This window comes from Ambystoma mexicanum, chromosome 6p, assembly GCF_040938575.1.
Source record: "Ambystoma mexicanum isolate Mex_15411 chromosome 6p, UKY_AmexF1_1, whole genome shotgun sequence".
NCBI lineage: Eukaryota > Metazoa > Chordata > Amphibia > Caudata > Ambystomatidae > Ambystoma > Ambystoma mexicanum.
Window position 1 is genome coordinate 331077229 of NC_090935.1, and position 15531 is coordinate 331092759.

General features: G+C 45.4%; 1 protein-coding gene across 1 annotated transcript in view; it reads left to right on the top strand.

The window, feature by feature from the left end:
• The window catches only part of TARS1 (threonyl-tRNA synthetase 1), a 202602-nt gene that overhangs the window by 68240 nt on the left and 118831 nt on the right, over window positions 1-15531 (top strand). The window lies entirely within an intron of this gene.

Here is a 15531-nt window from a genome sequence, read left to right on the forward strand (position 1 = left end):
TTGGTTCTGTAATAGAATAGGTTACAAAGTAACAACTCATTTACAAGTAAGTACCTTCATCACTTTACAGATTTCCAGACACAAGCCTTATCATCAAAGTCCTTCCCTATTTCTAGAACATGAGTTTTCTCAGTGGCAGAAGAGGGCCAGCTGTAGGCAGGTCAGGATAGATTTCAGTTGCAGAAAATTCACAGTTCCAGGGGCTATCTCTTCTTGCAAATATCACTTTAGTGCTAGTTGAGAAGTAGTTGGGGACTTCACAGAAGGCTCCCTATATGCGTTCCAGCATTAGGCCTGGGCAAATGGTATGGGCAAACTCCCAACCACACGAATCACGCACTCAGACCTACAGGAGTCACACATGACTTAAGATCAGTATTACCCAAGCCAACACAGTACATTAGAAGAGCTTCTGAGTGGATGCAGCAGCACAGGACCTTAGATTCTTGGTCTGGAGACTGAAGGAATGGACACTGGAGGGAAACTGGCAGCAGAGATCAATGGGGGAGGCTTCCAACAAAGCACTCTTCACGGCTTCCTGCGGCTCTGTGGGTTTGGCACCCTTTTACAGGAGGCAGATGGAAGGACGAATATCGCTCGTCGGATTGTCTTCACTCGCTTGGTCCTGCACTCTGGTGAGGGGACATCAGGGATTAGATTCGTGTCTCCAGAGGTCCCAAAGGAGTCCACCAAAGTTTCAGAGGAAATCTGACTTTGCAAGACCATGCACTGCACACTGGCTGGAGGTTCCTGGGTTTTGGAATTTTGCAGCCCAGCAAGATCACAGCAGGTCGAGGGATGGCTCAATTCATAGGTCCTCTCAAGACTAGTGGACCTCACCAGCCTCTGAGTAGGAGTCCTCCCATTTGGGACCCCCAGGTCTTTGGGGGGGAAAGGTCACTTCAGGCTCTGGTTACACTGCAGGCTCTGTGGTCACTTGACATGGTTACAGTCGTTGTTTCTTAATCTGCAGTCTGGCTGTCCATTCAGGACAGCCAGCCCCCCAGTAGGAAGTGGTTCCTTTCAGGCAAGATGAAAGACAAAGGACTGCAGAGGTTTTGACTCCTCCCTCGAGTCCTGCCTTCACAGCCCCTCTAGAGCTGGGGTGCACAAACTATGGCCCGCGGGCCATATGCGGCCCGCGGTATCGTGCTTTGCGGCCCCCTGAAGAACAGGACTTTCATAATGAAGTGCGGCCCACTTAAAGCAAAAGAAAACAAAGCTGGCCGCACTTCATTATGAAAGTCTTTGAAGCCTGACATGTTGCTGGCATAGGCGAGGGGTCCCAGGAGGGGTTTGATGGCCTGTTCCCCCTCCTCCCAGACCTCCGGCAAAGTACTCTTTGCAAGGGCCTTAAAGGTGCTCCTTAGCCCAGCCATCATTCGCGCCTAGCAGGCTCCATTTGCACTGCCTGTGTTCTTTCATCTGGCCTGAAAGGGACACCACGGGAAGCAATGGGCCATGAATATCACTGATAAAAGCAGGCTATGTACATGGTGGGCACACTTTAGTTTACCAAATATGCTTACACTGGTAAAAAAAAAACAACAAAAGACATTTCCAAACTGAAACATGCAATTTACATTAATTTGTGTCCTTTGAAATGTGTTTATTTTTTTTTTGTCTGTCACAAATACCCTGGTTTTTTTTGTCCTTTCCTTTGTGTTTTTTCACAGGATGCATTTCTAAAGCTGCTATATGCTTGTCAAGCTGCGTAATCACAAATAAATGCTTCTTTTGCACTGACAGCAGTTATCAGGAAATTAAACTGTGGGTTCATGGGTGCCAATTTTTGATTTTCACTGCGTGAGCAAAAATTCCCCCACCCTCACCCTGAATATAAGCAAGCTAGCAGCCCAACATATCCCCTGGCCGCATACATTTTACAGCACTTATTTTTATAAGGAATTGCAAAGTCATAGGATTTGCAGCCAGTTTTAAATATATAACATTTTAGCAACAGTCACTCAACCTGCTGAGCTACCCCGGTAACTTTCTTCTGTAGCACCTGTCTGAGTTCATTAATGTATTAAAAAATCACTATTAACAGTGCAGTTCATGTCCATGACTTCAAAGTCAACAGTATTTCATCTCCATCCACACTGACCCTGTGCATACATTCTTTGACGATGCACCAGTGGCACTTCTCCATAATGGGCAAGGTTACACCAACCCATGGCTCTAGACAGAGAGGAAGGGAGAGGCTGTTCCAGATTAGGGAGCCACCCGAGGAAAGAGATCGGCCACCAGCTTGCTGTTTAGAGAAGCGCTTGACAAGCAGAGTTGGCACTGGAGCAGCATAGAGATCTGGAGGGAGAGTATTTGGTGAGAGCCTATTGTAGATACTGTGGTCCCCAGCCCCAGAAAGCCTTATGGATGATGCAGAGGGATTTTAATTTAATCCTTGCAGCAACCACAAGCTAGTGGAGACAGTTTAGGGCTGGAGAGATGTGGTCCCCGGGGTTGAGGCCAAGGATAAGTCTTGCAGCTCATTGGATTTTATCCAGTGAGCCATGTAAAAAAGGGGCATTTTGCTTCCACAACCTTGCATGGCCCATTGGGGATGCTGGCTGATGAACTGCATGTGTGTATGTATGAGGGAGGGGCTCCCGCGCCTCCTACCACATACAAAGGGAGATGGGCTCTTAGTCATCAACGCTCCGGCTTTTGGGTTCATGTGCACGAACCAGGAAGCGCTCTTTGCTTCTTTTTTATGCTACGCAGGAGCTGTAGCACTCGGAGGAAACATCAGGACATGGGCAGAAGGTACTTTAATTTAAATTATGTATGTCATTGTGTGTGCTTGCATTTTAAAATTATTTCCGGGGTGGTGGGGAGAAAGACCGCCTGCAACCCCCAACACCTCTTGATTGGTTTGGGCTCCCTTACTACGCTCCATCACACTGGCATATTTGGGGGAAATATTTGCACCCCTCCAATTTAGTACACACTTTTATCAACACTAGTGCTATAAAGCATGGTAATAAGCAGTATAGAAAAACAAACTATATTGGTTATATTTTCTTTCCATGGCCTGTACACACCACCTTTGTATGATGCTTCAAATAAAAGTATTATAAAGAGAACATTCATTTATTGCCCCGGTGACAAAGAAATGTTGATAGTGGGTGTTGAAGTCTTTTGTGGCAGTACTTCTGAAAGCAGAGGTGTTTTGTGGTGGCGTGGGGAGTGATGTAGTCAATGTGGGCAGATCACTCATCAGCCACATCTGCACATCTCTTTTTCACCTGCAGGACAGCCAGTTCTGTTAGGTTATTGCTGCTGGGCGTGAGGGATGATTCTGTTCTCACACTATTGATAACATGTTGAAGCCCAGGGCCAATTCAGTTTTTCTTCTGGCTTGTTAATAACGTGCACTACAGAATTGAAAGCACAAATAGCAATAAAGACAAGAAGTACACCTCAAAATGCCCATTTGTTCCCCCACATACTTACTATAAATGCCTGAGGGGGGTCGTAAATTCACCACGTGCCCCGCCCGGCTACCCCACACAAACAATCTGGCCCCCGGTAGATACCTTGTAAGGTACATTTGGCCCGCTGGCAAAACTAGTTGTGCACCCCTGCTCTAGAGCCTCGACAGGGAATTCAAAGAATTCCCGCTTGTGATGCTGAAAATGCCTTTAGGACGGACTGACCTCTTAGTCCTTGCCCTACCACTTCTCCGTGTGTGTGTTTTCTGCCTCTGAGGTCCAGCCTCTGGCTTTGCTGTTCATTTTCCCTTTTAGGAAACAATACCCATGGGATTTCCTTATGGCACACATGGATAGGGGTACTCCCTTGTACCCCTTAGGTATGTTTGTGGACACCTGTGTGTTGCCCACATAGCAGGGTGTGGGCTGGTGGCTGCTACATGCTGACTTGGCAGTGGCTTTGAGTGTCCTCCGTTTTTTTGGGACACCCAGGCCCTGCAATAGGAATCAATGGATTCCTGAAGAAAGGCAAAATAGCCACTGTAGCCTCTTGGTTTCTGTTGCCTTTACTCCTTGATTCCTAAAGTCCTGGGAAGCCCCGATTCTTCTCCTTCCCCCTGATTGGCTTTCGGGTGGTAGAAGCATATATGGCTCTAGGGGCTACTCCCTTGTACCCCTTAGGTATGTTTGTGGACACCTGTGTGTTGCCCACATAGCAGGGTGTGGGCTGGTGGCTGCTACATGCTGACTTGGCAGTGCTCTGAGTGTCCTCCGTTTTTTTGGGACACCCAGGCCCTGCACTAGGAATCAATGGATTCCTGAAGAAAGGCAAAATAGCCACTGTAGCCTCTTGGTTTCTGTTGCCTTTACTCCTTGATTCCTAAAGTCCTGGGAAGCCCCGATTCTTTCCCTTCCCCCCGATTGGCTTTTGGGTGGGAGAAGCATATATGGCTCTAGGGCTGCCTCCTGTCAGACCTGCTGGAGCCTTCCTAGGGTCTGTGTGTTGTGGATACATTATTGGGGTGGGACCCGTATGAATGGAGTTTGAAGTCAAAAGACATTCTGTGTTGTGGGTGTCTGGTTTTGTGTGCATGTGACAAAATGCCTGGGCCAGTCCTGACTGAAACTGGAGTGAATGCAGTGTAGTGTTCTAAAGGGATGGGTGCTTACTCCAATCCACATTCTGTTTTATGGGTGTTATGGTTATCTGGTTTGAATGAATGGCCTGAATGCCTATGAGCTTGATTAGCTACCTGCCTGCATGAATGCACTCGTGGTTGTATGTTACGTTATTTTATTTATAAGGAGCCAAAGTCCGAAGGCATCCAGGGGCCATGAAGAGGAAAAAGATAGAGCCCTATCTAATAAAAGCAGGTAACTAGGTCAAAGTTATGGAAACAGAAAGGTCTTTAACTGTTTACTGAAGACCAGAAGATTGGCTGCGTTACGTAAGGGAACAGGCAGGGCATTCCAGGCCCGTGCGGCTCGCACATGAAAAGCTTGCCCATTTCCACAAGCTTTTGACTCTACTTGTAGGGAGCAGGCCTTTGCTGATCAGAGGGATCTACTAGGTGTATATAATCTCAGCCTGTTCTTGAGGTACATTGGTGCATCACCATAGACACATTTGTGACAAATGGACAGAAACTTGAACTGTACTCTAGCCGAGACTGGTAACCAGTGGAGAGTCCTCCTGGCTGCCGATGTAGGCTCTAGGCGCTTCATCTGGAAAATGATATGTACCGCAGCATTTTGATTTATTTTAGGTCTTTGAAGGCCTACCTTCAAGGCTCCTCCCAAGAGGGCATTGCAATAATACACTCTTGGTAGTATTACAGCTCAAACCAATTTCTTGCAGTTATTCTCTGAAACCAGAGGGGCCACTTGGTGAAGCACTTTCAAATGATGATTGGTACTTTTTACAATTGCATCAAAATGGGAATTTTTATCTACGTTGGCATCCAAATAAGAACCAGGGACTTGACCTTCTGTCACCAGGAGGCTGTTATACAGGGGGTCCAGCTTCTCTCTGGCTTGTTTGGAGCCATATAATATTATAAGAACAAATTAAATGGCTCCAACTCTCTGCAGGTCAAATGTTTCTCCAAGCAGAGAGTGGGTGGTAGATCCCTATCCTTGGCTGGTTCGTCCCCCCTACCCCCCCCAGACTTGAGCCGGATCTTCTTAAGTTCCGGAAACTTCTCAAGACTACTTTTCTCTGCTTCCCTCCCCCACTCTGTGCCGTGCTAAACGTTCCCTCTGCTGCTGCGATTGGGGCCTAGTCCCTTTAGTCATACAGGGGCCAGACCACCCCATACCAGTCCTCCCAGCATCCCCTGCCAGCACTTGCCCTCTTTGGGCTCCCTTCCCTGCACTAGCCCTAATCTGGTCCACCCTGTTTACCGCACTCACCCTCCCTGCCACCCTCTCTTCTCCTCTGGCACTTGCCGTCTTGGCCCCACCACCACTTGCCCACCCCCACCCTTTGGACACCCCACTCCTGCACTTCTCCCTCTCCCCCCTGTACTTATCACCTTGACTTGTACTTGCATGGTAGGATTGTCACATGGCCAATATAACCGTTTTGCTGTTTTCTTATGTCCCACCCCTCCCGACTTGTCTTTTAGCACCTGGAAACACTGGTGTATAGGCGCCATACAAATGTCCAATAAATCCGAAATACCCTGGAAGCCAGTCTTATGTGCCTGCCATCCGGAGAAGGGGTCTTCGTGAGTATAGAAGAGGACTGCCTGGACACCTTGAATCTAAGGAGTCCAACTGTGTCGCCCTAGTAAGAGTTCTTGTGACTGCTGGAAGCCAGATTGCTGTTGGCCCCGAAGAGGGGGTACCCTGGCATAGTGCTGCTTGACACCTGGAGCTGCGAAAGTTCCTTCTAATCTAAGAATCATTCAAGGGACATCCCTGACACGACATCTGACCACTTTTTCCCGCCGAAGAAGATCCCAGTTAGCTTTGTGCAGAGGAAGGTCCACCTGTGGGTTTCCTGACACCAATATCCAAAGAAGACGTCCTGAGGGTCCAGCCTTGGGGAGGGTCCGTAGACCAGTCCAGTGGTCGAGTCCAGGTCACCAGAATATCTCCAGAGGTCCGTGCTGCAGCACTGATGAACCAAAAGTCGGTAAACCGCAAAATCCTGAAACCCAACACCTACTTCTGCCAATCAACCCGTCGCCACCAAGAGGCATCTAAGGTCCCGAGGGGTCTTATCTTCTTCTGCCAGCCGTAGTAACGACCCACCAATGGAGACCACTGCGAAGACCGAAACTGCTGCCTTTCTGACACTCTGATTCCGCACTTTTCTCTTGGGCTCGATATCCCTGCGACTCCTGCTTGCAAAGGGGGTCCATCCTCAAGGGGCCCTTTCGAGTAAAGCCCAGAAACTCCACCACTTCGCCTGCCAAGGCACCAAAAGTATTGTGACGAGGAAGAGTGTCTTCCTGCCTCTGGAATCGTCCGGGGGGTCCCAGAATCTCCGTCTTCCTGCCCTTTTGACAAGGTATTCCTATCTTTAATTTTACCTAGGAAGGAGGTGTGTGGCGCACTCTTCCTTGAACTTGCCCCAGGAAATCTTTAATATTTTATGCCTCATACCGAGTTCTAGTGTGTCACCTTCCACAACCTTGTTACAGGTATCCTCTTGTAAATCAATCCTTTATCTTCACAATTCCCCCAATATATACAAACAAATCCCTCCCTCCTTGTTTGTCAAGTCGAAGCTGTATACTTGCCACCATGGATCGGTTATTCAAAGTTAGTAGCAAGTGTTCAGTGATTAGATGCATCCTAGCATTGGGCCCGGGCGAACGGCATGGGTGAACTCCCAAACACACGAATCACAAACTCAGCCACACATGATCGACACAAGACTTAAGATAAGTATTACCCAAGCGAACACTACCTCCACAAAGCAAAAAAGCTACTAGACGGACCCCTTCACAATACAGCAGCATGGCACCTGGTCGCTGGATTCCCGGTTTGGTGACAAAACAAAAACTGGATGGGAACTTGCTGCAGCAGTCGACAGAAGAAGCTCCCAACAAATGAATCTTCAATGTTTCTCGCGGCTCTTGTAGATTTGGCACCCTTTTACAGGAACCAGATGAACAACTAATATTGCCAGTTGGATTCTCTTCACTCTCTCGGGTCCAGCACTCTGGTGAGGGAACTTCAGGGATTTGAATCGTGTCTCTGGAGGTCCAGTAGGAGTCCACCAGTTTCAGCAGCAAACAGACTTCTGAGAGATGGCTCGCTTTGCAGGTAGTCTCAGGACTAGTGATTGCCAACAGGCTCTGGCTAGGGGTCCTCGTCACTGGGACCACCAGGTCCCTTGGAAGGAAAGGCAGGCTCTGGTTAAAAGGCAGGCTCTTTGGTTGCTGGAATCAGTTACAGCTGTCTTTTCTTAATCTTCCTTTTCGGATTCCACAGCAGTGGTCGGCATGTCTTCGGCTTCCAGAATCAGACCTTTATCCAGGAACCCATGCGCAACCTTTGCAAACTCTCCTTGCAGTTTACAGAAAAGGGGCAGCTGGCTGTCCAATTAGGACAGCCAGCTCCCAGGTAGGAACTGGTTCCTTTCAGGCACATCCGACAAAGGACTGCATAGATTCGGACTCCTCCCTCCCTTCCTGCCTTCAAAGACACTCTGGAGCCACGGCGGGAAACACAAAGGGTTCCCGCCGAAGACCAGGACCATAGCCATCTAAGACGGCAGAGGAAGACCCAAGAAACGACAAGCAAACTCAAAATGCATTCTAGAAGAATGCTAACCCTTTTGTGCATAACCGCAGCTGATTTGACAGCCTACATGTAGTATTAATTAAAACCTCATTAAAGTAGATAAACTGCCACCAGCCATAAGAGTTAGCTTGCAAAGTAACAGAAATGTTGCTGGTCGGTGAGAAAGGGCATGTATCTCCACAGCACTCCACTTAAGGTGGGGTGTGCTGGTCTCGCATATAAAATGTAAAGGGGATGAAAATCCCCCTTTACCCTTGGGAACAGTATTTCACCCAAGGTACATTTAAAGAGAAAATACAAAGGGAAGCCCAATGGGCAACCCAGCAAGACTGCCCATATGGTGCTGTGTGCTGCCATAGGAAAATACTTAAAGCCCCACAGTTATGGGGAAATTAGATCGGGATCGCTGCATGTATTCCTTGGGGGGAATAGACGTTTCCTGATTAAAGCAGTGGCGCTGGAACACTGCATATATTCCAACACTTCTCTTCCCAAACTACCCTACATTTATATTAATTTTTTATGATGAATAAATAGGGACCATTCAATGGAAATATTAAGTCCATTCCTTACACTGTCTAGGGAATAAATCCATTTCTGTTCGGCCTGTCTTAATTTCAGATCTCTGTTACCCCCTCTAGGTTGGGGAAGGACCATCTCAATGATGAACCAGTATATGTCATCCACCCCATGGCCGACACTCTTAAAGTGTGCTACCAGGGGTTTCTCTGGTACCTGATTTTTCACACAGGATCTGTGTTCGCAGATTCTCTGACGAATCTGTCTTTTAGTTTTCCCAATATATAGTAAACCACATGGGCACCTAATGCCATAGACCACCCATTTGGAATTACAATTGGTGAAGTTTTTTAACACCCATTTTTTTCCTTTGAGATTGACAAATTTCATATTGGATGTTAATTTGCACACTGAGCTATGACCACAGGTGAAGTGGCCTACTTCCGGTGGTAAATTCCACAGGGTCGGCTGGGTCATCGACTTCTCTTCTATAGGTGTTCTGTAAGTATGCACCAATTTGTCTCAGGTTGGGCATACGTCGAAATGCAAACCGTGGTTTACTAATGGAAAAGTCGTCAGTGTTGATTATATTCCAATTTTTCAGGATACACCTGCGTAATTCATTACCAACAGGCGTGAATGTGGATACCCACGTAATCTTGTCCTCTGACTCTTGGTTGAGGAGTGAGGCAATCTTGCCTTTGTGTATTTTTTGCTCTTTTCATCGACCTACGGACTATAAAGGGTGGGTATACTCTCGCTTTCAGTCTAGTGGATAGACCTTTGCTGTTCTTATCAAAGTCCTCTCTATGGGTACAATTTCTTCTCACACGTAGGAACTGTCCAAACGGCAAATTCTGCCGTAAGGATTGTGGATGAAAGCTTTCAAACAATAACAATGTATTTTTGTCCGTGGCTTTCCTGAATAAAGTAGTGCCAAATTTATTGTTGGCATCTTTATAGATCTCAAGCTCTAGAAACGAGATAATTTTGTCACTGGAACTCATGGTGAAATTAATACATTGTTCTTGATCGTTGACCCAATTGAGGAACAAATCAAGTTCTGCCGAGTTCCCTCCCCACAACATGAACACATTGTCGATGTAGCGGACCCAGACTTTCATCTGATGTTTAAATGGGTTGTGTTCTGCATACACAGAATTAATCTCAAGATCGTCCATAAAAAGGTTCGCAAGATCAGGTGCGAAACTTGAACCCATACTCGTTCCATGTTGTAAATAGAACGTATTTTGTTCAATAAAAAAGTTGTTGGTCAAGGCTAGTCTAATGCATTCTAAAATGAATGCTGATGGAACCGTCTTATCTTCCCTTTTCTCCAGATACTTACCCATGATATTTACACATTTCATCTGCGGGATACTTGTGTACAATGCCTCGACATCTAGAGTGACTAAGATGTCTTCCGTTTCTACCACTAACGTATCCAACACTTTGATCATTTGTGTCGTGTCCTGGATAAAAGAGCGCATTGTTCTCACAAATGGCCTTAGAAAAAAATCGGTATAAATCGATAGAGGCTCCAAAATAGAGCCAATCGCTGCCACAATAGGACGTCCAGGTGGGACCTCCTTGTCTTTATGGATTTTGGGTAAACAGTAAAACGCAGGTGTGACTGGATGTTGTGTCAAAAATGCTTTTTCCTCAGTCGATCCATCCTTCCATTTCCGTATGATTCATAAGACTTTCGATCTCTTCTCGGATTCTGGGCGTTGGGTCACAGGGCAAAGGTTTGTAAAAGATGATTTTATCCAACTGTTTTTTAACTTCGGTTCGATATTTTTCTATTCCCCATAGAACAACTCCTCCCCCTTTGTCTGCTGGTTTTATAACAAAGAAAGTATTCTTAGCTAGATCTTTCATCGCAACCCTTTCTTCTTTGGACAAATTATCTATGTGTGTTCTTAGTATGAACCAAAGTTTCATTTCACTAATGATCTTGTTTTCAAAACTGATGATTTCTGGGGAGACCATCGAGGTTAATGGGGTAAAAGTGGAGGGTAATTTCAAACCTGAAACGCTCTTGTCCCGTGGTCTTTGATCATCATGATCTTTAAAGAAATACTTCAACCGAATCGTGCGGAAGAAATTGCGCATCTCAATTTCCATGGTGAACAGGTCAGCTTTATTTACCGGTACAAAAGACAGTCCTTTAGTTAATACTCGAGTCTCTGCTGGTGTGAGGGTGTGATTACTTAGATTGAAGATAGGGATCACCAAGTCGGCGGCCCCGGTTGCCATTGACGTGTTCGCATCCCGTGGTTGCCTGGTTGGCGATTCTTCCCTCGTCTGCCCCGGTTCTGAAAAGGGCCTCTTTGTGGATTTCCTGTATTTAACGGGCCTGTACTAGAACCCCCATCACTACTATTCGATGAATTCGAAAAGGTGACAAATTTTCTAAATGGGCGTCTATTGTTGGGGGCCTTGATTCTGACCTTAGTTCATATTGCTCTGTGTGAAAAAACCTGGAACTAATTATGGGTATGTAACCTCTTCTTTGTAGTTTTGGACATCTTTTTTAAACTTCCACAACTTTTTGTCCATTGTGAAGGTCTTGAATTTCCCCATATCTTCTTCTATTTTTTCCAATAATGCTTTTACATTCGGTATTACTGAATCTTCCTGGATTTTTTTCTCTAACTCTGCTAGATCCAGTTTCTGTTTCTTCGCTTTTCTTCTGCCGTCGATATAACCAAAATAATCCAATCCCGGGAACATTTATTCCCTACACCACTAAAATTAGCCATAAATTTGGGGTTATCTAAAAAAAACCCTAGGAATATTCTTCACTTGGAGACCCTCCGGGATGACCCCTGATTTCAAATACTCCACCATTAATGGGCCGTGAGATTCCGTGCGTATCAGTTTTTTAATTTTTTGATTTAAAAGATCTAAGTCATTGGTAGTTGGTGGTGTGGAATTGGCTGTTACCGGGGTGGACTGTCCTAGAATCGACGGCAGTTCGAAAAATTTCTTAAACTCATCTTCCGTGAAGGAGACTGTTTACATTTTCCATACTGACAAGCTACTTAGCTCAACCAACCAAAGGGTTGTCCTATAACGTCAACTTCAAAGAGCTACGAAAGTCCTCTTTTTAGGGGCTGTGTGGGTGAGGACAGTGAAAACCAAAATACAAAGAGTCCCACAATACAGCTTCCTTCCCTTGCTGATCAGAATGAGTCACCATAGATGCATGTCAACTTGCTTGTGCTCGCCCCTTATACAAAAAGACAAGCGAAAAACCATGTACTTATCAAAAATATACACATATTTTAATGTCTATCAAAAACACATCACATTCACAACTGAATTTTCTTAAAAGTAACACATCATTGTGGTCTAGACATATCATGAACCACATAAATCTGTGTATACATATTTAACAACTGGCATAGAGACTGATACTTCCAGAGAAACCTTTTCTATGCCTCCATGTGGGGTATTTTTATGTTTTATATTTTAGCCACCACTATTATTCATGCCCTCCTTAATTTCTACGGGCACCAAGGCTGTGCCAACACTTCAACAATTTGTTTCTGCAAACACAGATCCTGTGTGAAAAATCAGGTACCAGAGAAACCGCTGGTAGCACACTTTAAGAGTGTCGGCCATGGGGCGGATGACATATACTGGTTCATCATTGAGATGGTACTTCCCCAACCTAGAGGGGGTAACAGAGATCTGAAATTAAGACAGGCCGAACAGAAATGGATTTATTCCCTAGACAGTGTAAGGAATGGACTTAATATTTCCATTGAATGGTCCCTATTTATTCATCATAAAAAAATGAATATAAATGTAGGGTAGTTTGGGAAGAGAAGTGTTGGAATATATGCAGTGTTCCAGCGCCACTGCTTTAATCAGGAAACGTCTATTCCCCCCAAGGAATACATGCAGCGATCCCGCTAACATCTCGGGTATATTGTCACTTGATAAATATGGTGTGACAGCCATATCGCACATTGATGAATTCCGGTAGAGATAACAATTGCTTTTACGAAAGGTACACACACGTACTTTTCTAAGTAAACATTGTCCCCAGTTGATAAACCCGCTCTAGCTCGGCAGATGTAAACATCACAATAGCATAGTCGCGGGTCATGTGAGCGGCACACAGATGTGGGCACGCAGCTTTTAAGTAAGCAGTGTTCCTAGTTGATAAACCCGCTTCAGCATGGCGGATGTAAACACTATAACAACATGGCCGCGGGTCACATGAGCGGCACACAAATGCGGCTATGTGCGTACGCAAGTTAACGAGGCTGTCTATTTAAGACGGTGGAGGGCAGGTATCATTTGTTCGACCGCTCCGAGACGAGAGCAACGTGTGCGAGCTCTACCGCAAGGACAGGACTGAATTGCGAGGTATGACGGATGCGCAATAAGGGAATACTTACTAACGTACCGTGCAAGGGAATCTAATCATTCCTTTTTTTTTTCCTTCTCGCTTCTGTTCATATAGACTTTGCAGCAAGAAAATATCGTTGTCTGCAGTGGGTAATCCCCTATTTCCCGATAATGAGGTTATGGGTGAATGATTAAGAGGTACGCGCCAAGAGCTAATAAGTACAATTACAGTATTATTCAGGAATAAAACCCCGTTTTTCAAAACGTATTTTCGTTTTGTGACAGTAGATTGGTGAAGGCGTCTAGATAGAGGATTCCTCCGCCATCCCAGCTGTTAAAGCACAGCAGATATCCTTCGAAGCTAGGATCATAGAGGGATACAATTACAGAGTTCCCAATAGGTAAGCTCTTACTTAGTGTGATCGTTGGGATAGTTGCTTTCTCATTACTCGAGGGGAAACATAGAATAAGAATTGTTCCCTGTAGAATCTATTCATTATAAGGAGAATCGTGATAGCAAATAAGTGTATAGTCTACAAAAAATCTTTGAGAGACAGACATTGGCAATTCCCGTTTTAGGATTAATAAACTAAATGTGTAGAAAGAGGCGAATTGGGTAAACACTTTGTCTAAATAATGTTGTAACAAGAAAATTCAAATATGCAAAACTTGCAGACATTTAGTAAAAATGGGAAAAGAAATAGCCTGTTAAAGTCATAATTCCCTGCGGTTTTCATGGAAAATAGAGATGAAGTTGGAATAGATGCTATGTATTACTTGTGATGCACAAAAGAATAGAAACCATGTTTTTAAGTATCAATGTCTGTTTGTTTTTTAGAATTGTTGAGATTTTGGCAAACTGAAATGTGATGGGAGAATACCAGAACATGTATAAAGACTGAGTGCCCTGAGGACAGCACCAACAGAATATACAGAGTGGATGAATTTCTATGTATAGTTCACATGTTTAATTCTATGTTGCTTCTAGAAACACATTGTTGAAGTGTTGGCACAGCCTTGGTGCCCGTAGAAATTAAGGAGGGCATGAATAATAGTGGTGGCTAAAATATAAAACATAAAAATACCCCACATGGAGGCATAGAAAAGGTTTCTCTGGAAGTATCAGTCTCTATGCCAGTTGTTAAATATATATACATGGATATATGTGGTTCATGATGTGTCTAGACCACAATGATGTGTTACTTTTAAGAAAATTCAGTTTTGAATGTGATGTGTTTTTTGATGGACATTAAAATATGTGTATATTTATGATAAGTACATGGTTTTTCGCTTGTCTTTTTGGATAAGGGGCGAGCACAAGCAAGTTGACATGCATCTATGGTGACTCATTCTGATCAGCAAGGGAAGGAAGCTGTATTGTGGGACTCTTTGTATTTTGGTTTTCACTGTCTGTCATGATGCCTACCTCCAAGGAGCCAGGCCGGGCCCAGCAACCCCAGAGGCAGACATCATTTTCCCCAGGGAAGTCTCAGCGGGCCCAAGTCGGGGCCCTTTGGACTCAGTCCTGGCGCCTTGGGCGCCAGGCTCATAGCGGACCCCAGTCCTGGCGCCTTAGGCGCCAGGCTCATAGAAGAGGATATGTGTTTAAGTGCTTGGGTGCACACTTACCTGATGCAGACCTTGCTGCTTCATCCAGGCCCTCTTGAGGCCTGAATGGGACTACTTTACCTGTAGGACTACTTCACCACCCGGGTGTGGTCGGGGAAGGATACATATCTGATTGGTGGAAGGATACATACCAGGAACTTCTTCCAAGGCTATTTAAACCCCACCCAAACAGCCACACATGCTTCGCGTTGTTCTGCACCTAGCAGCTGGACGCTCACCGTGTCAGCTCCTGCATCCTGACTTCGGCCACGCCTGCCAGCACCCTGGAACACCTGCAAGGGGAGAAAGGAAGAGAATAGGAGAAGAAAAGCCCTTACCTGCTAAATCTGCATCCCGGAGTCATTTCTCCAACGACCCTGAAAAGGAAGACATCATTTTAAAGGCATTTTGTTTCGATCGCTGCAGCGCTGCATTTTACTCACCTTTGCAAGGCGCTTCCATCTTCAGCAGCGATCTTCCGGATTCAGCTACGCCCCGGCGCCTAGAGGAAAAAAGACAAGAACAAAGGTGAGATGGAGAAAAGGAATGAGGAAAGCTCAGTTTCCTTTTAAGTCTTACCTGTTGGATTATTCCCACTGCATTTCGGGTCCTGCCGCTTCCTGGCATCTCCGGACCCCGGCCCCTATGGGGAAAAAAGACAGACATTGAATGAGCGAATGCAAAGACATTACCTGAGCGCTCATCCAGAACTGTTTCACTTCGGGTCGGCGCCATATCTCCGGCACTCCGAACCCCGGCCCCTAAGGGGAAAAAGACATAAGCATTAGCGCTTGCTGCAATTAGACAACGAACATTATTATTAAGCTTGAACTTTTGAACAGAACTT